Source organism: Prionailurus viverrinus, chromosome B2 (genome assembly GCF_022837055.1).
Source record: "Prionailurus viverrinus isolate Anna chromosome B2, UM_Priviv_1.0, whole genome shotgun sequence".
Lineage (NCBI taxonomy): Eukaryota > Metazoa > Chordata > Mammalia > Carnivora > Felidae > Prionailurus > Prionailurus viverrinus.
In genome coordinates this window covers 72,475,964-72,503,575 of record NC_062565.1, presented here as the reverse complement: position 1 = coordinate 72,503,575, position 27,612 = coordinate 72,475,964, and positions in this window count along the sequence as shown.

The following is a 27,612-nucleotide window of genomic DNA, read 5'->3' as shown; positions in this document are numbered from 1 at the left end:
ATTGTAAGTGAAAGGTAAAATATATTTAATTTAAACATAAGGAAGAAGGGACCTAATACATTGAACACTTGGCATGATCCTCACTCTGGCTTCACAGTTACAGATATTCATTAGCATTTGATAGTTCCATTCTCAGAGGTGTCATTGACCTTGATTAGATGGGGCTTATTTGGTATGGGAGGTTTTACCTTATTCAAAAGGGATGTAAGAATAACAGTGAATGTCATGAACACAAGTATTTCTATAATAGCCCATACAAATACAGTGAAAGGAGATTACAAAGCATTTATGAGAGATGGAAAAAAAATCTGATAACTTTGTATGCCTAGACTATATAACTAGCCTCCAAACCTAAGGTAGAAATAATATTCCCCTGATATAGGTAGGGAAGGAAGAGGTAAAACCCTCTCTATTAGCAGATGACATGATCATGTGTATAGAAAATCTTAAGGAACCCACTAAAAAACTACTAGAACTAAACCATGCATTCTGCAAGGTTAGAGGATATAAGACCAATCTACAAAAATCATTTGTTTTTCTATACAATGAATAATCCAAAAATGAAAAATTTTTTCAATGTTTATTTATTTTTGAGAGAAAGAGAGAGAGAGAACACAACAGGGGAGGGACACACACACACACACACACACACACACACACACACACTCACAGAATCCGAAGCAGGCTCCAGGCTCCAAGCTGTCAGCTCAGAGCCTGGCACGGGGTTCAAACTCATGAACTGTGAGATCATGACTTGAGCCAAGGTTGGACACTCAACTGACTGAGCCACCCAGGCTCCCCCCAAAAATGAAATTTAAGAAAACAATTCTATTCACAATAACATCATCAAAAAGAATAAAATACTTAGCAATAAATTTATCAAAAGAAATGCAAAACGTGTACTCTGAAAACTGTAAATAAAATATTGTCAAAAAATTAAAGATCTAAATAAATGGAAAATATTCCATGTTTGTGGATCTAAAAACTTTCTGCTGGTCTGATGGCAATACTCCCCAAACTGACCTACTAATCCCTATCAGATCTCAGCTGACTTCTTTGTAGAAATGGACACGCTGATTCTAGAATTAGCATGCATTGCAAATGACTCAGAATAGCCGAAACAATCCTGAAAAAGAAGAACAAAGGAGGAATCATACTTCTCCATTTTAAAACTCGGGGCGCCTGGGTGGCGAAGTCGGTTAAGCGTCCGACTTCAGCCAGGTCACGATCTCGCAGTCCGGGAGTTGGAGCCCCACGTCCGGCTCTGGGCTGATGGCTCAGAGCCTGGAGCCTGTTTCCAATTCTGTGTCTCCCTCTCTCTCTGCCCCTTCCCTGTTCATGCTCTGTCTCTCTCTGTCCCAAAAATAAATAAACGTTGAAAAAAAAATTAAAAAAAAAAAAACTTACTACAAAGCATAAGTAATCGTAACAGTGTGGTACTGGCATAAAGATAGACATAGAGCAATGGAATAGAACTGAGTGTCCAGAAATAAGCCCGTACGCCCATGATCAACTGGTTTTTGACAAGGGTGTCAAGACAATCCAGTGGCGAAGCAGTAATCTGCTCAACTAATGGCCCTGGGACAAATGGAGAAACATATACAAAAGAATGAAATTGGACTCTTATTTCACACAGTACACAAAAATTAACTCAAAATGGATCAAAGACTTAACTGTAAGAACTACAATTGTCAAACTCTTAGTAGAAAACATAGGAGTAAATCTTCATGACCTTGGTTTGGCAAATGATTATTAGATATGACACCAAAAGCACAAGCAACAAAGGAAAAAAATAGATAAATTAGACTTCAAAATTAAAAACTTTCGTGCTACAAAGTACACTGTGAAGACTGAAAAGATAGTCCACAGAATGGGAGAAATATGATTTGCAAATCATTTAGCTAATAAAGGACTTGTATCTAGACTATATAAAGAACCCCTTCAACTCGGTATTAAAAAGATAACCCCCTTGAAAATAGATGAAAGACCTGAATAGACCTTTTTCATCTTCCTCTGCCACCCTGCTCCCATTAAGAAATAATTTCTTACTCTGTCAAGACAGATTACTCTTCCAAATTCATACATTCCTCCATAATCCAGGTCACTTCTCAACTCTTCCCTATACCACACTGCTCAGTCTTTCAACATGTTCTGTCCTTTTACAGGTAAAGAAATGCAAGAATACCATACAGTATCTATCAATGTCTAAAACCCTTTAGGTATTTTGTTTTCCATGAGGCCTATGAGGCTAACATCTTTGGTCCTCATCAATTTCCAGGGAGAAAGGCAGTTTAAGCCTCACTTTCTCTTCTCCATAGGGATCTGGTTTCTTCCTCTTCTGAGCTCTTTAACAAAACTATATACTATATTGTATTATTCTCTATTCATATGCATATGTTATCGTTACCTCAAAAAGACTTATTTTCTGAGGGTGGAAGTTGCTCATTTTACTATTTTATAACACTGCCAGATGCATTAGAAGTTCAATCAATGTTTTTTTGATTGATATCTTTATTGGCTTTGAAGTTGCATAATGAAATGTCACAGAACCATTAAGACTGTTTAAAGCAATAGTTAAAATACTGTTCGGTACCTCCAAAATAGATAATTACTATAATGTACCTTAAATGAAATATATCTTTGAAGAGCCCAGAAGTAAATGTTATTTAAAATTTTACTTTTAAATTTTACAAATAATGAGCACTTTACTTTCTGCCAGAATGCAGATTTGGATAGAGAAGTTGATACTGAATTCTAAGTTGGCTTCCTATTTCTTGTGCCTAACAGTTCTGTGGGCCACTTTTGGAAGCCACATGTTATTTTGGCATTTCTCTGGATTTATTATACAAGTACCACATTATTTCCAGTGCCTGGGCCATCTGAAATAAGTAAAACTTCTACCTCGGTGCTTCAGGCAGTTAATGACTGGATGAGCCCCAGTCAAGGAAGAAGGCAGTTTAGTCTTTCCACGCGCCAAACCTAAAGCAAAGATGGCTAGAAATTGGCTTGGAGGGTCCCATAAAAACAAGAACTGACTTGAACTTCACTTAAATACAAACCAAATACCATAATGAGGTTTGAAATAATCCAAACCCCCATCTCTCTTTATTAGTTCTGTTTGTCTTCTTTTTGTTGGTGGTGTTGTTTTTAATACACTTGAACCTTTCCTGGGTTCTAGTCTGCACTGAAAGTGCCAGGAAAACAACACAAAATACTGCCATTGTATTTATGGCCTAACCAGAAGTGGGAAGCACTAGAAATATCAAGACACTGTAATTAAAGTCCATTCAATTGCAATTCTTGCAACAAAGAACACAAATAACAAGACAGTAGCCAATGTGGCTTTGAAGGAACTAAGTCTGAGGTCCATTGGCAGAGTTTTTTTATAAGGAAAGAGAGAGACAAATAGAAAAGAAGAAATGAAACTTCTTATTTTGAAATGATTGAAAGGCAAAGTTGTGAGCATATGTTAGTGAAATCTACTCCAAATCCCAGCATTCATTTTAACTGTTAATATCAATGCCTTTCCTATTAAAAGGTTTTGGTTAGTGTTAAGTAGAAATGGATGGTTTAACTTTATACATATTTTTAAATGTTTATTTATTTTTTTAGAGAAGAGAGAGACAGAGCATGAGCAGGGAATGGGCAGAGACAGAGGGAGACACAGAATCTGAAGCAGGCTCCAGGCTCTGCGCTGTGAGATCATGACCTGAGCCAAAGTCTGTCACCCAACCGACTAAGCCACCCAGGCACCCCTGGTTAAACTTTACATTAATTCCTTGCTTCTGTATAATGTCTTAAAGATAGAAGAATAATTTTAAAAGTAGAAACAAAATAAGGGTAAGGGTCATCTACAACCAGAACAACCAACTTCTAAATGATAGAAATTGAATATTATAAATGTGTAACTGGAAGCAGGTTTTCAGTATGAGCAATAAACCAGTGTATATTGAGCAACTGCCATGTTATCAGCTCTGTGCAGACTGCAGACCAGATGACTGAGTTTTGGTTCCAGTAACTCAATCAGCTTTAGGAGAAAAATGATGGGTTTTACTTTAGACTTGTTATGTGTTGAGATGTGTTCAGCAGGCACTTGGATATTCAGTCTGGGGAAAAGCTGGAAGCTAGAGACAGAGAGGTGTAAATTGAATCTATAATGGTGAATGAAAACTAGAAAGAGAAGAAGATGATGACAAAATTACACATGATACTTATTAGGTGGCCTGGATGAAATAGAAAGCCAGAGAGAGCCCAGGAACAGCTTCACAGGTGTGTGATCTGTTCAGTCTCACAAAGCTCCGTCCCCAGCAGGGCTCCAGCATAGTGAAATGTTCCATCACTACAGTTTTGAAATTCTTAATAATTGTTATCTCTGAACTTATGTTTTGTAACTAAAGTTGGATGGGATAGTGGAGGATGTAAGGAGCAGAAATGTGTGCAACATGCATGCCCACCATTCCTTGTCTCCTGAGCACAGAATTCCAGTACCCACGATGTGTAGAAGCTCTGCAAGACTCACAGTGAGTAGCAAGTAGTCTTCAACTGAGTAAGGTGGGGTAGGAGGAAGGCTGAAAGCCCCGAGAGGCCACGATTTGAGTTCCAGCCAGACCTGCTGGTTTGAAGGAAATCAATAGTATTTTGGAAACATGAATAATCATGAAACCCTCTTATCCCTTCTTATTTTGTGTTACTTTCCTATATCAGCCAGCCACATATACCAAAAATGATGACATAGAAGGAAAAGGAGAGATAAGACAACCCACAATTCCTTTTCTTTTCAGTCCTTCCTTACTCATCAGTGAGCCAATGGTAGAGTGTGTTGGTAGAATCTGTGCATATCAAGAAATGAAATTGAAAACCAGTGGTTTGTTTTGTGCAGTGTTGACTCCACTGTTCTGGTAAGAATGAAATACATGTGTATATGTATTACAAAATACTAATTGTGTAATTTCAGTGATTCTGCACATAAGCTAAATGCTCTTACATTGGCATTTAAATTGATGTTGTTACAGTATAAAACTTAATGGCAAAATTCATACTAGTAATTTAAAATTTTAATCCTTCTTTACCTAGAATGACATCAAGTAGCAAATAAAAAGACACCATCACAAGTGATGGCAGAAACTGCAAGGGAAGGGAAAAAGGTTTGTATTTGAGTATCTCTCGTGGTGCCTTTTCCTACTTTTGGAACATGGGAGCCCATATTTTCATTTTGCACTGGACCCCACAAATTATGGTGCCCATCTTTTGGGAGGATTGTTAGGTTTAAGGGAACCAGGATAATCAGAGTCATGGAAGTCAAAAGAGAAGTGTTTGGGAAAGAGAACTTTTGGTTATTTGCTCAAATAACAAACCTGGAACAGTTCTCTTGCTGGGCATGGGGACGGCAGACAGCTGCATGCCTACCCTCTGACTGGCATGGGGCCACGGCTCAGGGAGATGGCTCACCTCTGAAGTCTGTCCTTCTTCCCTTCTGAACCCAGGCTGGGGACTGAGAATAGACATTATGAAATAGAAGCTAATTTTGTAACCTCTGAGAAAGCCATATTGGGGGGTAGTTTGTTTTCAACCTTGTCTTCTACTCTTTAGAGTTTAGACACTGTATTACGAAATGGGCCAACTGGAGGTTTTTATACTAAGACATGAAAACCAAGAACAACACTGAAAATAATGTGTAAAACATGTCCTGCAGAACAAAATGTCACTTTTAGGTCAACAGGACACTTGGATAATAAATCAAAATTGGACTTTTATACATAGGTAATTTTATTTTTTCCTTTATTTTTTTTTTAGATTTTTCTCTCACCATTAAAGGGAAATATTGCTGACTATGTTTATGAACAGGATGCTAAGGTTGTTGCAGACAGCGGGACATATTTGGTGTTTTGTTTTTTTTTTTCCAGTTATTGGTATGGGCAGCAGTACACTAAATATCCATACTCTTACCTCAAGATCAAATGTGTCCCATGATAGGCATCTGCCTGATGTTGCCCAGAGATGGGAATTCAATCTGTGTCTTTGAAAGGTATTTCTCTCAATATGAAGCCAAATGGCCCACACGGGGCTTGGCTCTGCAACATCTGCCTCATTAACAGCTAATGAGTAGAGCTCAATGCCAAACAGGGAAATTCCTACTTTGATTACTCCAGGTTCAAGGTTATGGCATTGGTCTAGAGACTGAAATTGGCTTGCAGAGAATTGAAACACACTCCATACTAATAAAAACACAAACTGCATACACCATACAGCATCTTTGAGTGATTGTACCTGAGAGACTAATACCAGTTGTATTGAGATCGTGTGCTTTTCAAATATTTCCAACAGTGTCATATTATAGCCTCCTGCTCAGAATGAATTCCTGGCCCCAACTTTGCTTTCAACAGGTTCACTGATCGTACAGGGAAAGCCAAAGTAGGAGCAAATCTAACTTTCTGTGAATTGCCAACACTTGTTCCTGTTATCATGAGTCTGTTTTTACAGTGTGAACAAGTTTGGGTTTTAATCTCAGCTGAGAACCACAGAGTTTGAGACTCCTGACAAAAAGACTGAGTCCTCTCATTTTGGTGTAAGTGGCCATAAACAAAGGTGTTTGAAGAAAAAAACTGAGGGAAAACAGGCTCTATTTACCTCTGAAATAGACTGATGAATACATTTTACTTGCAGAATAATACTTGTCTGAAAATCACTTTGGAAAAGCAGAGCAGGGCCATCCTCTTACCACCATTTCATGGCTCGCTACCCCCCCCCCCCCATTGAGACGAAATAGATCCAGATCTCCTCCCTCCCCCATCCATCAAATATCCTTTTCAGACACCACAGCAACGCCTAATTCAATTATCCGTGCATCTCTGCAGGCCTTGTAGCTGCCAGTTCATGTCAGAGCCCTGGTCGTTTGTGGTGTGGCTTGAGGATGCTAGTGAGCTGTTCTTTCTTTCCTCAGTTGGTCCTATTCATTTCAGGTTTGGGTAATTGCATGTTTGAGTTCAAGTAAAAATACAAATATGTAAGTGATAAACATTCTCTAAATCCTAGCGCACATGACTCATACACACACATGGATTTCAAAAGAAAGAAGCTACAGAAGATCACTGTAGGACTATGATGAGTCATTCCAAACTTTGTAAGGAAGAAAGGGTGTAGTGTGTTGGCTGGAAGTACTTGTGAATTGTCTGAAACTTCTACCTCACTGCCGCAAATGTCTGCACGTCAATGGCATACATAACAGTGATTCTGTTGTCCTTTGAAGGAGCCCAGTGCTCACTGTGAAGCTGTAAGACTAGAAGGAAACACAGGACAGCCCAAATGTTAGTCACTTACAAGCCACCTACACAATTTTTGCCACATTAACATATTCTTTGTACTCTTACTCTTAGTATTTTATGTAGATCTCCTTAGATTTTCAGAGTCAAGTTTAACTATTTTAAAAGAAAACTTTAAAATACAGCTGTACTCTTTCTGCTTAAGTAAATCATATGTTCTGGGAGCATGGACTTGATCCTACATTTCTTTTGTAATCTCCTTGGCCCACAGCCTTGTGCTATGCTTATAATAACAATTCGTACAATCATGCTCCTAGAATGAGGTCAACTTTTCTCACTTCAAGGAGCTTAGTATATGAATAATTTTCTACACAAAAAAGTGTTAGAAAGTTCAAAATATTCATTTTTATGTCTGATAGAAAGGGAAGGAGAAAAATTGTATACCAGACTCATAGTCTGAGGACTTTGACATTCTGCATGATCTCTTATTTGATGAGACAAGAAAAATGTTTCCTAAAGATAGGCTCTTGAAAAAGAGTCTCTTGTAATCAAAAGCATATTAGTCCTTGGAATTTTTTGATAGATTCGGGCTTTTTAGAAATGCTCAGGTCCATCAGCTCAATCATTTCTCACCAGTGAAAAGGATAGAGAAGTAGAAAAGGCAGAACAGAAGCAGAAATAAAAGTGACCTTACAAAACTACTTTTGCCTTTACTGTTTATGCTCAGATTGAAGAGGGTTCACTATTTTCTTTGCTAAAAATTTTCCAAGTGTCATCAAACTGAGAACTTGGGGCATCTTGTCTGGTTTTGGGTAGAGAGTAATTACCATCTGCACCCTACAAATGTGGGTAAGCTTGCACCGAAATAAACCATCCAAATCCATGACGAACATCAAAATTGTAGACACAAGGAGCAAAGCGGAAAATTGTAGTATGACAAAATAGCTACATTTAATTATGTAAAATTACATAGAATTTGAGTCTTCTTTAGAGGTGCTTTATTTAAACTTACATCTAAAGGCACGTCTTTGGTTAATGCAACTTGCATTTCAAGTCAGGGAGCTGCCAGAACAACATTTATTAAGTTTAAAATTCAAGCAGCTTGTCATGTTTCAAAGGTTTAGGGCCATATATTTAAGAAGAGTGTTATTTAAAACTGTGAGGCCAAGTTGATCTCCTTTTCTCCCATAAAACCTTACATGTGCCCCCACCTGTAAAGCTTTTTCTGCTCTCTTCCACAGTATAAATACCCATTTTCTGTTCCAGATTCTACTCAAAACTTTCTCTTCTTAGGGAGCATTCCAAGAGATGATGTACTTCTATACAAGGTTTGGCAGGTCCTATGACAGCCCTTGCTTGCCCTTTTCCCTGGGTCACTCCAGAGAAGCTGCAATAGTAAACCAGCACTATTCTAGAACAAGCAGAGACATTCTGGGTGTCTTTCTGGCTGGCCAGGAGCTGAAAAAAAACAATGGTATCAACCTCTAATTACAGTGGGAAGTCATTAAGCATCATCATGCCCATTATCCCCCCTGACCTCTTTGGCCCCTTTCAGAGGAAAGCATCAGTGTACCTCCTACAAAACCAGTTCTAGCCTGGCTCTAGTAAATTGACTCAACCAGGATTGTGAGCTCAAGAGTTCACTCTGAGTCAAAATGAGATCAGATTCCCTCAATCTGGGGGATTGAAGCTAATAACCAAAGAGAGCATGAAAGCAGGAATGAGCTGGCCATCAGAGAGAAGAAATGGGAAGTTGATTTCTTAGTGCTGCTTCAGAGCCCACACAGGCCTCCAATTCCCATCCATTCCTGTTGTTGCAATTAATCATCATTTCTTACAGATAGCCTAGCACACAGGTGATACATGTGAAAAAATGATACAATAAGTAAAGATCACTTTAATTATGCAACTCTCAGGACAAAATGTGGCCTTTGCTCCTTGGAGCAGCCTCCTGGCTCTCTGCCATGCCAGTTTTCTGACTTTCTCTCAGAATCTGCCTCCTCCTCTAGTTCCTTTTCAGTCTGCCATGTGTGACCTGGGTGTGCAAAGACGGCATTTAGAGAATCACGGAGACGTAAACTTGCCAGTCCCTCCATCCATGTGTGGTTCCCAAGCCTGGTGCAACCAAGGGTCCATTTTCTCAAAGTCTATTTGTCAATTTCTTTATAAGCTGTCAGCATCTAAATGACTTAAGAAATTTGACTGAAGCAGAGAAAATGCACCATGTCTTGGAGGCTAGTGCTCCTGTTGATCGCAGTAAGAGCAGCACCAGACAGGACTGCCTGAAAGGCCCCCTGCCCCCACGTCCATCTGCTCCTTGGCTTCGCAAAGTCTTCTCAAGGACAACATGTTCATTCACACTTCATCTAACATTCATCTGCTACGTTCTGGATAAAATACCTTATTTATGGGGAAATAATAACAACAACAACAATAATAATCAACTGTTTCAGAGAGGGGGACCTGTCGAGTGTATTCTAACAGAGATGCAATCTTTCCCCAGCTCTCCATATGCCCCTGAATGCCCTGTCCCAACTGCGGACCAGGAGAGGACACCTGACCCATGCTGGGCCAATTATGCCTATTCCTGGGAACCTGGAATTAGACTTAACAGATACTGACTTTGTTAATTATGTGAAGCCAAGCTAGAAAGTCAGGTACAGACTACCTTTTTAAGGCAGCCAGGCACAACGTGATTAATGAATTGAGAAGGTCAGCAAAGAGAAAAGAAAAAAACTGGCACTCAGGAAAGGAGAGATACCAAGAGGCCTCAGGGGAGAGATGGAGAAAAAGGAGGTGGGATTAAAAAAAAGAAACTTTATAACTTTCTAGTTCTTATAAGTCCTACATCCTTCCTGAAATTAGATTCATAAAAATAAATTCCACCTTGGGTAAACTATTACGAGTCAATCTCTAGTCTCTGTAATGACAATGTACATACCAGTGGATTTCTTAGAATGAAAAATATGACTGCTAAGTAGTGATCTGTGAACATAAGGCTCGCTGTTTCAGTCATCCCTGATATTGAATTCTAAGCTCACCTTACATTTTCCAGCTTATTTTCTTCCATTTAAATTATTATTCCTATATCAGGATTTCCATATATCGTAGAATCATTCATTGAGCTACTTTGTGCATGGTGATGAATAAGGCAGGATTTCTTCGTGGTGGGGGGTGGAGTGAGGGTCAAAGGTGTAAACAAACAATGACAACAGCACGTGAAAAGTCTGCAGTAGAGGTCCAGGTTGCTGTTCTAAGGCTCCAGAAACATTACCTTATTGAATTTTTGCCTCCTTCAAAGATAGTTATGAGAATTGATACTTTGCGAAAACAGTCACACCAGAGAAGGAAACATCATTTCAATTTTAGCAATTTGCACTTGAAACCTGAGGCAAAGTGTTCTCTTGGCACATAACCAGCATTCGATAAATGTGGTCCCCCCCACCATGTCATGCCATGCCTAAGCACCTCCAATAACCATTTTGACAGTTAAAAATCAGGCACACGAAAAGACTAGGCAATTTACCAACTTCTCCAGGAACACAGCTTACTTTAAAGCTAACAATTGGGCAGCATTTTTTTTTTTTTCATTCTGTGATAAAATTTCCCCTGACAGGTTGAAAATAAACAAACATGCAGGCTTCCAGTTAAACTAGACTGTTGAACAACAGGTTTATCTCCTCTCCTTCCAGGGATGGCATTAAAATGATAATGAAGAAAAAAAAAGTTTTAAGTATAAACACCAATGACAAAGAAAACAGGATAGGGGACATGAGCACATGGTCAGAAGAATAAAATCAGTGAGAGGAGCTGTGACAGAGGAGGAAGGGAACAGTGGGGGCCAGGCCCATCCAATGGAAGGAGGCTGACCCGTTGTGCCAAGACCCTGGGAGGGGCAGGCTGTGGCACACCACAAGACTGAAGCAAGAGTAAGAAAACTGTGGGGTTCCCTTTCCTCACCCCATGAGAACAACATGTCTACCTGCCCATTGGAGGCCCATTGGCAAAACTGAGAGGGAGAGCCTTTAGGACCAGGAAAATCTGCTTCAGAGCAAGAATAGAAAATGCACAAGGTGAAAAACATGGAATTTGAGGTTACATCTGGACCCCAGAACCAGCACTTAATGAACTGGGCTGCTACCCTATTGGCGGCAGATTAGAACATTTTTCTTGAGAAAAAGCCTCAGAGAAAATTTTTTCATATACCAACAGTGTTGAGCCCTTTCAACGAGGTAGGCTCTCTGCCTAATCATCCAGAAATGAAGGACACTGCTTGTCCTGCCACACACCCACATCCAGTCAACTTCAAAAACACAATTTACTGGGGCTCCTGGGTGGCTCATTTGGTTAAGCGTCCAACTCTTGACTTCAGCTCAGGTCATGATCTCACAGTTCATGAGTTCAAGCCCCACATCGGTCTGTGTTGACAGCGTGGAGCCTGCTTGGGATTCTCTCTCTCTGCCTCTCTGCCTCTCCCCTGCTGGCTCTCTTTCTCTCTCTCTGTCTCTCAAAATAAATAAACTTAAAAAAAATTTTTGTTGAGGTGATATTCACAGAACACAAAATTAACCATCTTATAATGAACAATTCAGTGGCGTTTAGTGCATATGCAATGTTGTGCAACCACCTCTATCGGGTTCCAAAACATTTCCATCACTCTAAAGTAAAACCCCTTACCCATTAAGCACTCTTTGCCCCATTATCCCCTTCTTCCAGCCCCTGGAAGCCACCAATGGGCATCCCATCCCCATGGATTGATCTAGTCTGGATAGTTCACATAAATGGAATTGTACCATGTGTAACTTTTGATTCTAGTTTTTCTCATTTAGCATGATGTTCTAGAGATTTGTCCATGTTGCAGCATATATCAGAACTTCATTCATTTTTTAGGATTGAATAATATTCCTTGGCATGTATATACTACAATCCAAATCAGCTGCTGATGCCTCAGTCTTGAATAAAAATGACTAGAAATCACCATACATAAGACAAAAGAGAATAAACAGAAAAGTGGAACTGGAAAAAACAATATAGTTCAGGAAACACAATAAAACTTCCAAAACAGCCACAGCTCTAATATATTTCCCAAGAGATTAAAACAACACACACGCACACACACACACACACACACACACACACACACACACGTCTATGTATATGTATATTTATGTGTATACACACATATATGCACATAGATACATAAAAGGCAGCCTTAAAATAAGAGGGTGCTGTGAGAGATGAACACAGGTTTAAAAAAAATTGGCCAAAAGAAAAATAACACAAAGAAGGTTAGGAAAGGTTAAGGAAATATCCCAAGAAGCCTGACAAAGACACAAACTTTGAGAAAAATAAGAAGAGACTTGGAAAAGTGTGAGGTGATTATGCAATGCCTTAACTATTCTGAGACAAAAATGTTTCTGGGCCTAAAATTCTACACTCGGTCAAATTATCAGTCAAGGGTTAGAGCAAGGCCATTTTCTGACATGAAAAGTCTCAGAAAATTGAGATTTTTAAAAAAGGAATCTACTGATATGCTCCAACAAAATGAAAGGAAAAAGAAAAATCGTGGACCCCCAAAACAAATGTAAGCACAGAACACCTCCAGTGTGGCAGCTTTGCGCTCAGTCCAGATTTTTGCAGGAAGACTGAAGACTTGCAGAAAATCATCACAAATACACTATATAGATATAAATGCCATACATTTCCACCAGCAGAATACATAGCCATCAAAACCTAGCCCCCACCCCAGGAAAAGTTGGTATGGCTAAAAAGAATCTACATTTTCATCAGCTTCAAAAACAATAAGCTTGTAGGAGGAGTTAAAATGGCAGAGAACTAGGGGGACCAGAATTTCCCTCATCCCTCAAACACAGCTTAAGGTCAGAACACTTGGAATACCCAGGAATACAGGCTGTAGAGTGATGGAAAAATCTCTACAGGTGTACAGAAACAGCTTGGCAGGACAGAGATGCACGTTTATGAATTGGGAGAGATAAAAGTGGCAAGCAGCATAGGTATGGAGGAGAGGGGACCCCTTCTTTGGAGAGACAAAAGGAACACAAAGAGAGGCTGTGGAGGTGTGGTATTTGAGCAAGAGGAAAACCTCCCTGGACCACGGACTGGGAAAAAAAACAAAACAAACAAAACAAAAACCACGGAGAGAACCAGTTTCTACTTTGCAAACTGCTTTAGGAGCTAAAGATTGGAGTTTTCAGGGGTGTTCAACTTTCTCCAGACCAGAGCCACTACCGTGTGTTCATGCCTGGTGGGGAAGGGAGCCAGCCCAGGGTGTGATAGCAATCTTGGGGCCACACTGGGAGATAACAGTCCCCTCCCTCAAGTACTGTGGGAAGAGGGTTTATTGATTCCCCAAGGACAAAAGACCCTGCAGGTACCAGCCAGAGGTCTTTCGTCAGCTGGGAGGAGTGGTGCTAACCACTTTCATCAGCTGGGGGGAGTGGTGCTAACTCCAGGCGGAGCAGGATCCTTTAAGACGTTGGGTTTTGAATACCAGGAGGGGCCAAGATGGCAGAACAGCATGGAAGTTTTTTGCATCTCGTGTCCATAAAATATAGCCAGATCAACACTAAACCATCCTACACACCTAGAAAACTGATCTGAAGATTAACACAACAATCTGCACAACCTGAACCATAGAATTCAGCAGGTACACCGCACGGAGGAGCGAGAAGCCGCGGGAGGGCAGGGAGATGTTTTTGCTTGTGGAGAGAGGACAGAGACACGGAGAGTATAGGAAGAGCATCCCCCCAAAAGCAGCTGGAAAGAAAGTGGAAAAGTGGAAACAGCCGCGGGGACTGAACAAAAAAAGGAGAAAGAAGAAAGGAGAGGGTTAAAATTCCATTAAGACTCTATAAACAGAGTGCAGAATCTGAAACTCCACAGCTCGATACCTGGTGGTGCTCTGGTGGGAAGGACGAATCCCCAGGAGTGGAGAGCGAGGTGTTGGAACAAGGACGTTAAGGGGGAAGCCGGGCGCTAGATGTATGTTGTGATTTTCCATAAACCTTGAAACGTTGCTGCTACAAGATCATGTGAACGTTTTCTGGGGCGGGATGGCACCCAGCCGCAGTCTCTGGGCCCCTGCAGCAGCACAGTCTCGTGAATGTTCCTGGGGCGGGCCCACACCCAGCCATTGCTCAGCAAGACCCTCCCCCAGAGGATCTGAGCAGGTCAAAGTACTTCAGAAATGAGTGGCTGGAGGGAGGGGCCAACATGGCGGAGAAGTAGGGGGATCTGAAGTTCCCTCATCTCTCAAACAAAGCTGTGTTGAGGCCAAAAGATTTTGAACCCCAAGAGTCCGGGAGGAAAAGTGACACAGTTGCTTCCAGGGATCCAATGCGACAACCCCACCGGCCATAAGTGGGACTTCAGCGAAGGGAACTCGTCTCACAGTGGAGGTAGACCCACCCTAAACTAAGCCACGCCCCTCCGTGCCTGGTGCCTGGTAACTGTGTATCTACTGGAGCAGGATTAATGCTGATGAACCAGACGGCCCCTCCTCCAGACCAGCACGGTTGTATTGCCTGGTTTAATTCGGACAATGCTTATTATATAGATATATTCTTCCTTCCTTTTTTTCTTCTTATCTCTTCCCTCCTCTAGTCTGGTTACGCTGGTTGTTGGTTTGTTTAATTGAACATATTTAATCCATTCTCTTGAGACATGTTCTACACCTCCTTCTTTATTTTCTTACTCTCTGGATTAAGCTGTTACAGTTTCTTTGGGTTTTGAATCCCAGCCGAGCACCTAGGAGATGAGGGAGACTGTGGAGCAGGGCAGGGTGCCTGCCTGGGCTACTCTGTGAGGGCTGCCTAACAACCTGGCTTGAGACACCCAGTTTCAGGAGGAGAGATTGGGGTGTTGCCATTTTCTCCCCAACATCAACACTGTGGGGCTTCCTGGAACAGGACAGATGCCCCCAGTGGGGGCGGGACCCCTTACACCAAACCTCTCTTCTCCGTGCCTGGTAACTGCATAACTGCTCATCTACCAGAGTGAGACTGACACTGACAGAACCAGATGGCCTCTTCTCCAGACCAGCACAGCCACTGGTCCCAGGCACCAACAGACAACTGTCCTGCAGTTTTGTATGTTAATCTGTTTTTTGTTTTGTTTTGTTTTGTTTCTTATTATTAGTTTTTTCTCTTTTCTTTCCTTTTGTTCTCCCTTTTTCTTTTTACCCTCCTCTTTTTTTTTTTTTTTTTTTTTTTTCCTTTCCTTTGGAATCAGACTCAGTTTCTCATTCGACTTTTGGTCAATTCCTTTATATATAGCTTTTTTCTTTCTTTCTCTTTTTCTTTCTTTTTTTCTTTCTTCTTTCTTCTTTCTTTCTTTCTTTCTTTCTTTCTTTCTTTCTTTCTTTCTTTCTCTGTTCTGGTTGTTTGTTTAATCAGGGATTTTTACTCTATTCTTTTATATCTTTTCTTTATCTTCTTCTTTGTTTTTCTCTCTTTCTCTGGATTAAGCCTTACAGTTTCTTTGAGTCTCTGCCTGTTTCTTTTTTTCTTTTTACCCGACTGTTTCATTTTATTTCTCTCTTTATATGGGATAAGGTATCCCCCACACTTTTCCTTTTTCCAGGGTTACTTCAGTGAACAAATCAAAGCACACCTGGTGGAAGGTCCAAAATTTCCACCACTACGAGCAGTGGGATAGAGCAGCCAAAGACACAACAGAGTGCACACAACACACTCCAAAAACACTTCCTGGAGTACGAGGCCCTGGACAGGGTCTGACCCCTTTTAAATATAATAGTACTGGCAAGTTCAGGACATATAACAAGCTATAAAGAAACCTAGCCAAAATGACGAAATGGAAGAATTCTTCTCAAAAGAAATTCCAGAAAAAAATGACAGCCAGGGAATTGGTCAAGAGAGATATAAACAATATATCTGCACGAGAATTTAGAATAACAGTCATAAAACTAATAGGTAATCTTGAAAAAAGCATAGAAGACAGCAGAGAATTTATTGCTGCAGAGATCAAGGACCTAAGAAATAGTCATGATGAATTAAGAAATGTTGTAAATGAGATGCAAAATAAACTAGATGCAGTGACAGCAAGGATGAGAAGCAGAGGAGAAAATAGATGAAACAGAAAGTAAAGTTATGGTAAATCATGAAGCTGAAAAAAGAGGGAAAAGAAATTACTAGATCACAAAGGCAAAGTTAGAGACCTAAATGATTCAACGAAATGAAATAATATCTGTATCATAGGAATTCCAGAAGACGAAGAGAGAGAAAGGGGCAGAAGGTTTATCTGAACAAATTATAGATGAGAACTTTCCTAATCTGGGGAAGGAAACAGACATCCAAGTCCAGGAGACACAGAGAACTCCCTTCAAAATAAACAAAAACAGGTCAACACCATGACATATCATAGTGAAACTGGCAAAATACAAAGATAAAGAGAATTCCGAAAGCAGCTAGGGACAAATGGGGCTTCACCTAAAAGGGTAGATACATAAGGGTAGTAGCAGACCTGTCCACTGAAACTTGGCAGGCCAGAAGGCAGTGGCAGGAAATATTCAATGTGCTGAATAGGAAAAATATGCAGCCAAGAATACTTTATCCAGCAAGGCTGTCATTCAGAATAGGAGAGATAAAGGTTTTCCCAAGTCAAAAAACTAAAGGAGTTCAAGGCCACTAAACCAGTCCTGCAGGAGACCCTAAGGGGGACTCTGTGAGTGAAAAGCAGCAAAGACTGCAAAGGACCAGAGACATCACAAGCAGGAAACCTACAGATAACACAATGACACTAAATCTTTATCTTTAAATAATCACTCTGAATGTAAATGGACTAAATGTCCCAATCAAAAGACATAGGGTATGAGAATGGATAAAAAAAAAAAAAAAAAAAAACAAGATCCATCTATGTGCTGCCTAGACCTGAGGACACCTGCCAACTGAAAGTAATGGGATGGAGAACCATCTATCATGCTACTAGAAGCCAAAAGAAAGCCAGAGTAGCCATATTTATATCAGACAAAGTAGATTTCAAAACAAAGACTATAACAAGAGATGAAGAAGGACAGTATATCATAATTAAGGGGTCTATCCATCAAGAAAAGCTAACACTTATAAATGTTTATGCCCCCGACTTGGAGCATAACAACAAGCATAAGCAAACTTACTGATAATAATACTGTAATATAAGTGACTTTAATACTCTACTTATGGAAATGGATAGATTATTTAGGCAGAAAACCAATAAAGAAACAATGGCCTTAAATGATAGATACACTGGACCAGATGGACTTGATGGATACATTCAGAAGTTTTTATCCAAAAGCAGCAGAATACACATTCTTCTTGAGTGCACATGGAACATTCTCCAAAATAGATCACATACTGGGTTATAAAACATCCCTCAACAAATATAAAAGGATTGAAATCATACCATGCTTATTTTCAGATCACAAGACTATGAAACTGGAAATAAACCACAAGAAAAAATTTGGAAAGCCTCCAAATGCATGGAGGTTAAAGAACACCCTACTAAAGAATGAATGGGTCAACCATGAAATTGAAGAAGAAATTAAAAAATATATGGAAGCAAATGAAAATGAAAACACAATAGTCCAAACTCTTTGGGATGCAACAAAGGCAGTACTAAGAGGAAAACATATTGCAATCCAGGGCTATCTCAAGATGCCAGAAAAATCCCAAATATAGAACCTAACCTCACACCTACAGGAACTAGAAGCAGAGTGACAAAGAAACCCCAAAGCTAGCAGAAGAAGAGAAATAATAAAGATTAGAGCAGAAATAAATAATATAGAATAAAAAAAACAAGTAGAACAGATAAATGAATTTAAGAGCTGGTTTTTTGAAAGAATAAACAAAATTGATAAGCCCCTAGCCAGACTTCTCAAAAAGAAAAGAGAAAGAAACCAAACAGATAAAATCACGAATTAAAGAGGAGAGATCACAACCAACACCACAGAAATACAAACAATTATTAGAGAATACTATGAAAAATTATATGCCAACAAACTGGACAACCTGGAAGAAATGGACAAATTCCTAAACACCCACACACTACCAAAAATCAAATGGGAAGAAATAGAAAATTTGAAGAGACCCATAACCAGCAAAGAAATTTAATCAGTTATCAAAGATCTCCCAACAAATAAGAGTCCTGGGCCAGATGGCTTCCCAGGGAAATTCTACCAGACATTTAAAGCAGAGTGAATACCTATTCTTCTCGAGCTGTTCCAAGAAATAGCAACAGAAGGAAAGCTTCCAGACTCATTCTATGAAGCCAGCAGTACCTTGATTCCCAAACCAGATAAAGATCCCACTAAAAAGAATTACAGTCCAATATCCCTGATGAACATGGATGCAAAAATTCTCAACAAGATATTCAACAGTATATTAAAAGAATTATTCACCATGATCAAGTGGGATTCATTCCTCAGCTGTAGGGCTGGTTCAATATCTGTAAATCAATCAACATGATACATCACATTAATAGAAGAAGGGATAAGAACCATATGATCCCATCAATAGATGCAGAAAAAGTATTTGACAAAATACAGCACCATTCTTAATAAAAACTCTTAAGAAAGTTGGGATAAAAGGAACATACCTTAACATCATAAAGCCATATATGAAAGGCTCATGATATGAGCTAATATCATCCTCAATGGGGAAAAACTGAGAGCTTTCCCCCAGATATCAGGAACACGACAGGGATCAGGAACATGACAGAGATGTCCACTCTCACCACTGTTGTTTAACATAGTGTAGGAAGTCTTAGCCTCAGCAATCAGACACCAAAATGAAATAAAAGGCATCCAAACTGGCAAAGAAGAAGCCAAACTTTCACTTTTCACAGATGACCTGATATTCTACATGGAAAACCTGAAAGACTCCACCAAAAATCTGCTAGAACTGATACATGAATTCCACAAAGTCACAGGATATAAAGTCAATATACAGAAATCAGTTGCATTTCTATGCACCAATAATGAAGCAGCAGAGAGATATGAAGGAATAGATCCCACTTATAATTGCACCCAGCACCATAAAATACCAAGGAATAAACCTAATCAAAGAGGTAAAAGATCTATACACTAAAGACTATAGAAAACTTATGAAGGAAATTGAAGAAGACACAAAGAAATGGAAAAACATTCCATGCTCATGGATTGGAAGAACAAATATTGTTAAAATGTCGATACTACCCAAAGCAATCTACACATTCAATTCAATCCCAATCAAAATAACACCAGCATTCTTCTCAGAGCTAGAACAAATAATCCTAGTATTTGTATGGAACCACAAAAGATCCCAAATAGCCAAAGTGAAGTTGAAAAAGAAAACCAAAGCTGGAGGCATCACAATCCAGACTTTATCCTCCACTACAAAGCTGTAATCATCAAGACAGTATGGTACTGGCAAAAAAACAGGACACATAGACCAATGGAATGAAATATAGAACCCAGAATTGGACCCATAATTGTATGGCCAACTAATCTTTGACAAAGCAGGAAATAATATCCAATGGAAAAAAGAGTCTCTTTAGCAAATGGTGCTGGGAGAACTGGACAGCAAAATGCAGAAGAATGAAACTGGACTACTTTCTTACACAATACACAAAAAGAAACTCAAAATGGATGAAAGGCCTAAATGTGAGACAGGAAACCATCAAACCCTAGAGGAGAAAACAGGCAAAAAACTCTTTACCTCAGCCACACCAACTTCTTACTAGACATGTCTCCAGAGGCAAGGGAAACAAAAGCAAACCTGAACTACTGGAACCTCATCAAGATAAAAAGCTTCTGTACTGCAAAGGAAACAATCGACAAAACTAAAAGGCAACCAACAGAATGGGAGAAGATATTTGCAAAAGACATATCAGATAAAGGGTTAGTATCAAAAATCTATAAAGAACTTACCAAACTCAATATCCAAAAAACAATAATAAATAATCCAATAAATAAATCCAATAAATAAATACCCAAAAAATAATCTGGTGAAGAAATGGGCATTAGACATGAACAGACACCTTTCCAAAGAAGACATCCAGATGGCAAACAGACCCATGAAAAGATGCTCAACATTGCTCATCATCAGGGAAATACAAATCAAAACCACATTGAGGGGGTGCCTGGGTGGCGCAGTCGGTTAAGCGTCCGACTTCAGCCAGGTCACGATCTCACGGTCCGTGAGTTCGAGCCCCGCGTCAGGCTCTGGGCTGATGGCTCGGAGCCTGGAGCCTGTTTCCGATTCTGTGTCTCCCTCTCTCTCTGCCCCTCCCCCGTTCATGCTCTGTCTCTCTCTGTCCCAAAAATAAATAAACGTTGACAAACAACCTTTAAAAAAAAAAAAAAAAAAAAAAAAAAAAAAAAAAACCACATTGAGATATACCTCAACTGGTCAGATTGGCTATAATTAAGAACTCAAGAAACAACAGATGTTGGCGAGGATGTGGAGAAATGGGAACACTATTGCCTTGTTGGTGGGAATGCAAATTGGTGCAGCTGCTCTGGAAAACAGTGTAGAGGTTCCTCAAAAAATTAAAAGTAGAATTACCCTACAACCCAGCAATAGCACTCCTAGGAATTTATCCAAAGGATACAGGAGTGCTGATTCATAGGGGCACATGTACCCCAATGTTTATAGCAGCACTATCAACAATAGCCAAATTATAGAAAGAGCCCAAATGTCCATCAACTGATAATTGGATAAAGAAGATGTGGTTTATATATATAATGGAATACTACTTAGCTGTGAAAAAGAATGAAATCTTGCCATTTGCAACAATGTGGATAAATCTGGAGGGTATTATGCTAAGTGCAGTAAGTCAGTCAGAGAAATACAGATATCATATGTTTTCACTCATATGTGGAATTCGAAAAACTTAACAGAAGACCATAGGGGAATAGAAGGAAAAATAAGTTACAAAGAGAGAGGAAGGCAAACCATAAAAGATTCTTAAATACAGAGAACAACTGAGGGTTGATGGAGACAATGGGGGGGGCGGGGCGGGAGATGGGTGATGGTACTAAGGAGGGCACTTGTTGGGATGAGCACTGGGTGTTGTATGTAAGTGATAAATCACGGAAATCTACTCCTGAAGCCAAGATAGTTAACTTGACAATTAATTATTTAAAACAAAAAAACAATAAGCTTGTAGTTAAACAGGTAATCTACCCAGCTGTCTATGACATGGCATAGCTGTGCTCCTTGTGCCAGTTTTCTCCATTTGCCTCTCTAAATCCATTCTCCATCCTTTTTTGTCCTGCTCTGTTTCCGGAAAGGCTGGCTTCCAGTGAGTGCATCGCCAGGCTACCTTGCCCTATTGGCCTGCAATTGGGTTTGGCTGATGGGAAGCACTGGTAGGCCATCAGGAGGTAGGAGAGACCAGGATATGTATTCTCCTCTCTCCCCATGCTGTTTTGTGAGCAGCCATTCCATTTCTCTGTGGCCACAACTCTTGTCTTTAGTCAGGTAGTCCCTCCTCCATGGCTATAGCTCTCACCAGGACCCTGGACATACCTTCCCCCTTAGTAATGACTTCTCAGAGTTGTCAATTCCTAGATGCTTCACTCTCCCTTCCCAGTTCCTGACATCTGCTCAGACCTTTGTGAATAGTCCCTTTAATATAAAACTCTATTCAGTTAAAACCTATGAATGTGACATCTTTTTTTCTGCTGTAACCCTAACAAACTCTTACACATCTTAATACAAAGTTCAAAACTTTACAAAGGCAGGACACCGGGGTGGCTCAGTCTGTTAAGCATCCAACTCTTGATTTCAGCTCAGGTCAAAAATCTCACAGTTTTTGAATTTGAGCCCCACCTTGGGCTCAGCACTGGTAGTGTGGAATCTGCTTGGGATTCTCTCTCTCCCTCTGTCTCTGCCCTCCTCTGAACATGCTCTCTTCTCTCTCAAAATGAATAAATAAACTTAAAAAAAATTAAAAAAAATCTTTACAAAGGCATTAGTATAGTACTGTAGAAGATGATTTCTTTGTTAACTTTCCCTTCAGAGTTTACCTAACAAATCATTTGTGGATGTGTGTGTGTGTGTGAGAGAGAGAAAGCAATAGAGAGGGAGGGAGAGAGGGATGATAAAAAAAAAAAATGTGTTTTATTTCTGGTTCTGGCAGTAATCAGATGAACAAAAAGACTCTTTAGAACTGATGCTTAGGGACCATGTTTTAAAGAACAGGACAGTTATGCAATGCTTAATACTTGGCTAAGCTTAGTAAAGTATATATTCAGTATTTTATTACTTTGCAGTAAGCATGCTAAAAAAGAAATTCCCTTTTAACATGATATAATTCACAGTCCTCACTTTAACACCGCTGTTATGTTCTCTATTCCTGTGTAAAAAAAACAAATCAGAAGTAACAATAGTTGTAATTATAATACACATAAAATTTTGCATCCTGATTTGTCCACTTAAAAGTATATAATGAGCATGTTTCCATGTTGCTACATAATTTTCATAATCATTACTTGCAAATTCTACATTGTATCTAATCATACAGATGTATCATAAATCACAAACCACTATAGCTCCTTTTTTTTCCTAGGCAACTTTCCCATAATCTATATGAAAATTGTTACCGTGCACAGAACATCAAATAAATCTGAGAGACATGAGGTCTTTCCTCACAAGAGTAAACCAACTTAGGACTGAAGTATGCTTGCTCCAGGATCTAGAATTGTCTGCAAGACTGGCAGGCAAGTTGGCTGCTGGTCTCTGTGTACTGAGAAACAGAGCAGCTTTGTGCAGAAGCCTATTCTCAGAGAAGAGGGAGCTAGGGAACGAGACATAGACCAGTGGCAGGGCTTGAGCCCCAGGAAGGGACAGAGGTTCTACGGCCAATTGATCTCTTTCACCAAATATCCATGAGAGACTGGGGGCACATGGCCACACTATCTTGGGATCCATGTATCTCAATGGGAGATGAGAGACTTTCCTGCGTCCAGGGAGAACACAGCACTCTCAGGACTCCAGGAACCCAATGAATAGCATTAATAGCAAACGCTATGTGGGAGGCTCTGAAGGGACATTCAGGGCAGTAAGTGCCAGCTGCAGGTGACCCCTGAGATAGTAGCAACCCCAAGGAGACTCCCATAACAGCTAGCAGCAGATATTTCTGCAGGGAACTGGAGCCAGAACCAAAGAAGCATGGACTCCACTTGGTTGTTCAAATGACTGTTGTAAAGCAACCCTCCAGCAAATCCCCTAAATAAAGAAACTTCTACGAGGCTGTCTAGCAGTTGGGACAAAATTGTTTTAAACAACACTTCTTGTTACCATTAGTAGGGCTTTAAGATTTCCTCCGGGTTAAGGCAGTCTAGGAAAGGTGAATTGTACTTTACAATTTTTATGTTAGATGGAAGGTACGCGGACATTCACTACATTGTTCTTTAACTTCTGAAGTATTTCACATAAAAGATGAAGGGTGAAAGCAAACATATGATTTAACAGAAGGAATTTGCACAAAGTGCAAATATAAGGAATTTATAAGGTAAATATAAGGAATTTGCACAAAGTGTTCTCAAAAAAAAAATTGCTATTGGACTGACAATAGGCATTTTAAATTTCTCTGAAAAAGAAAATTCCCAAGGGCTGTTTTTCAGCCATATGGGTAAGTTTAACAACAGTTCTAAGGTCTCATGACAGCAGTAAAGAATTTTATATGAATAAGCCCCAAAGAGTACATCTTCTAAAAGACAGATGCTGTGGAACTGCTCATTTTCCTGGCCTAAGGGAAGGTTGCAGGCATTCAACTTTTGTAGACTGAAAGTCTGAATTCATTTATTTTATGGCTAAGACACTTGACATTAATACACCAGTATTTGCAGCTAATCTGCATGTTGTAGATAAGAAAAAATATCAAGCACAATACCTATAGGAGTCCCAAAGGTAGAGAGTTTTATTCAAGTATATTTAGTTAAAAACACATGGGCATTCTCTTGTCAAACTGAATGCATTTCAAAGCATTTAGAATGATTGAATTAGAATGTGTTTGGTTGCAAACAACCGAAATTCAGCTTAGAACAAAGAAATAGTTTATTGTTAAGATCCTGGGGTAATTCTTCATGAAAGGAAATATGGAACCATGAGGCTGTACACGGCAGAAGAGGAGCTGGCCTTGGGGGTGACTGATTCCAGAGACTGAAATCTGGCCAGGACAGACTCCATCCTGTGCTGCAGCCTTCCTCAGTCCAAGGATTCTGTTCTTTTTCAGATAATGATGGTAGCCATGGGTCCCTCCAGAATAACATCTTTCCAGATCCATTTGTTTGAAAAATCCTGAAGAAGAGCTCTGATTGGCCCAATTTTGGTCACCTTCTATCCTGCAACTAGCCATTGTGAAATGGTGTCTTACCATTGCACACCTCAAGTCTACCTTGCAGCCTCAAGTCTACCTTGCAAGGCTACCTTGCAGCCTCAAGTCTACAGACTCTACTAACCACAAAGAAGGGGATTATAGCACAGCTAGGGCCACTGGGAGGATAACCCTGAGCCAGGATGACCTTTCATTTGTGACGCTAAGAACAGAAATTAAGAAAATAGAGGGAGGAGCCAAGACGGCAAAACAGCATGGAAGTTTTTTGTGTATCTTGTGTCCATGAAATACAGCCAGAACAACACCAAACCATCCTGCACACCTAGAAAACTGATTGGGGGATTAACACAACAATCTGCACAACCTGAGCCATAGAATTCAGCAGGTACACGGTGCGGAGAGGTGAATTTGGGGAGTGAGAAGATGCAGCGGGCAGGGAGCCGCTTTTGCAGGTGGAGAGAGGATGGAGACAGGGGGTGGGGGATGGGGGGGACAATACAGGAAAAGCACCCCTCCCCAAAAGCAGTTGGAGAGAAAGTAGAAAATTGGAAAGAGCCGCAGGGACTAAACTAAAAAGGGAGAAAGGAGAAAGGAGAGGGTTTAAATTCCATTAAGACTGTAAACAAGGGAAGCGCAAAGTCTGCAACTCTGCAGCTCGATACCTGGCGGTGCTCTGGAGGGAAGGGCAAATCCCCAGGAACAGAATGGGGTCTGGGAGGTTCTCAGGCCACACGGGGAAAAGCGGTTCCACTGCTGGTAGGACATTTGGTAGAGACTGTTGAAGCCACCTGGTCCCAGCAGACTCCAGAAAATGGCCACATTTGCTGATGCTGGAACAAGGTTGTTAAGGGTGAAGCCTGGTCCCTGATGTGAGTTGTGATTTTCCATAATCCCGGAAACGCTGCTGCTACACTATCTCGCGAGTTTTTTCCGGGGCAGGCTGGCACCCAGCCACAGTCTCGGGGCACCGGCAGCAGCAGGGTCCAGCAGGCATTCCTGGGTGCAGCCGGCATTCGGCCATTGCTTAGTGAGACCCTCCCACAGAGGGGCTGAACAGGTGAAAGCTGCAATCCTTCAGAAGTAAGGGGCTGGGGAAAACAGCCGTATCTGAGACAAAACTCGGGAGAGAGGTACTGCCTGGGGCCTGGTCACAGAGAGTGAAAAAGTGGGAGTGGATGAAAGCTGAAGACAGAGGTCGGGTGCGCGATCGCTGATCCCGGAGAACAGACCGGGTACCTGGGTGGAGCCATTTTCGCCGCTCCTGCACATGCGCATACACACCTACAGCACCACAACACTACACCCCAGTAGGCTAGCAGCGCCATGTAGTGGAGAGCGGAGCAGTTACACTGAGTCCCGCCCAACTGGGCCAACCTCACTCTTCAAGAACACAAGTTTCACTGCCTACTTAGTTTATGGACTATAAAGCGCTTCATAGTCTGACTTATAGGGAAAAACGAAGTAATTTCTGTCCTATTTCAATCTGTCAGCAGGTCCATCTATTCAATTTCCTTTCCTTTCTTTTTTTTTTTCACTTCTTTTTCTTGAATACAGAAAGAGAAAAAATCATTTTTATTTTCACTTATTAAAAATATTTTTCTTTAATTTCTTTACTATATTTTTTACTTTTGTGTAAATTTTTTCACATTCTATTTTCCTTCCATCATTTTTTTTAGTCTACTTCAGTGTATTCACTTTTTCAAATTTGCAAATGATTTCCTTTTTTTCTTTCCCTTTTCTTTTTCATTTCTTTTCTTTTTCTTGAATGCAGAAAGAGAAAACCTTCATTTTTATTTCAATTTCTATTAAAAATATTTTTCCTTAATTTTACTATTTTTTTGCTTTTATGTAAATTTTTTCAAATTCTATTTTACTTCCATCATTTTATTTTAGTCTACTAGAGTGTATTCACTTTTTCAAATTTTCAAGTGATTTCCTTTTTTTTAATCTTTTTTCTCTTTTTTGTTTCCTTTCTTTTTCTTGAATACAGAAAGAGAAAAAACATTTTTATTTTTAATTTTTATTAAAAATATTTTTCTTTAATTTATTTCTACTATATTCTTTACTTTTGTGTAAATTTTTTCAAATTCTATTTTACTCCCACCATTTCATTTTAGTCTACTTCAGTGCATTCATTTTTTCAAATTCTCAAACTATTCCCTCTCCCCCCCTTTTTTTTCTCTAATCTGTTAAACCACTTTCAACACCCAGACCAAAACACACCTAGGATCTAGCATCATTTATTCAATTTTTGTGTGTATGGGGGGGGGGCTAATTTTTAAATTTTAATATTTTTTTAATTTTAATTTTTATACTTCATTAATTCCTTTTCTCCCTTAAAAATGACAAAATTAAGGAATTCACCCCAAAATAAAGAGCACAAAGAAACAACAGCCAGGGATTTAACCAACACAGATACAAGCAAGATGTCTGAACCAGAATTTAGAATCACGATAATAAGAATACTAGTTGGAATCGAAAATAGATTAGAATCCCTTTTTTGCAGAGATAAAAGAAATAAAATATACTCAGAATGAAATAAAAAATGCTATAACTGAGCTGCAATCATAGATGGATGCCACAGCGACAAGGATGGGTGAGGCAGAACAGAGAATCAATGATATAGAGGACAAACTTATACAGAATAATGAAGCAGAAAAAAGGAGGGAGATTGAGGCAAAAGAGCATGATTTAAGAATTAGAGAAATCAGTGACTCATTAAAAAGGAACAGCATCAGAATCATAGGGGTCCCAGAAGAGGAAGAGAGAGAAATAGGGATAGAAGGGTTATGTGAGCAAATCATAGCAGAAAACTTTCCTAACCTGGGGAAAGACACAGACATCAAAATCCAGGAATCACAGAGGACCCCCATTAGATTCAACAAAAACCGACCATCAACAAGGCATATCATAGTCAAATTCACAAAATACTCAGGCAAGGAGAGAATGTTGAAAGCAGCAAGGGAAAAAAGTCCCTAACCTACAAGGGAAGACAGATCAGGTTTGCAGCAGACCT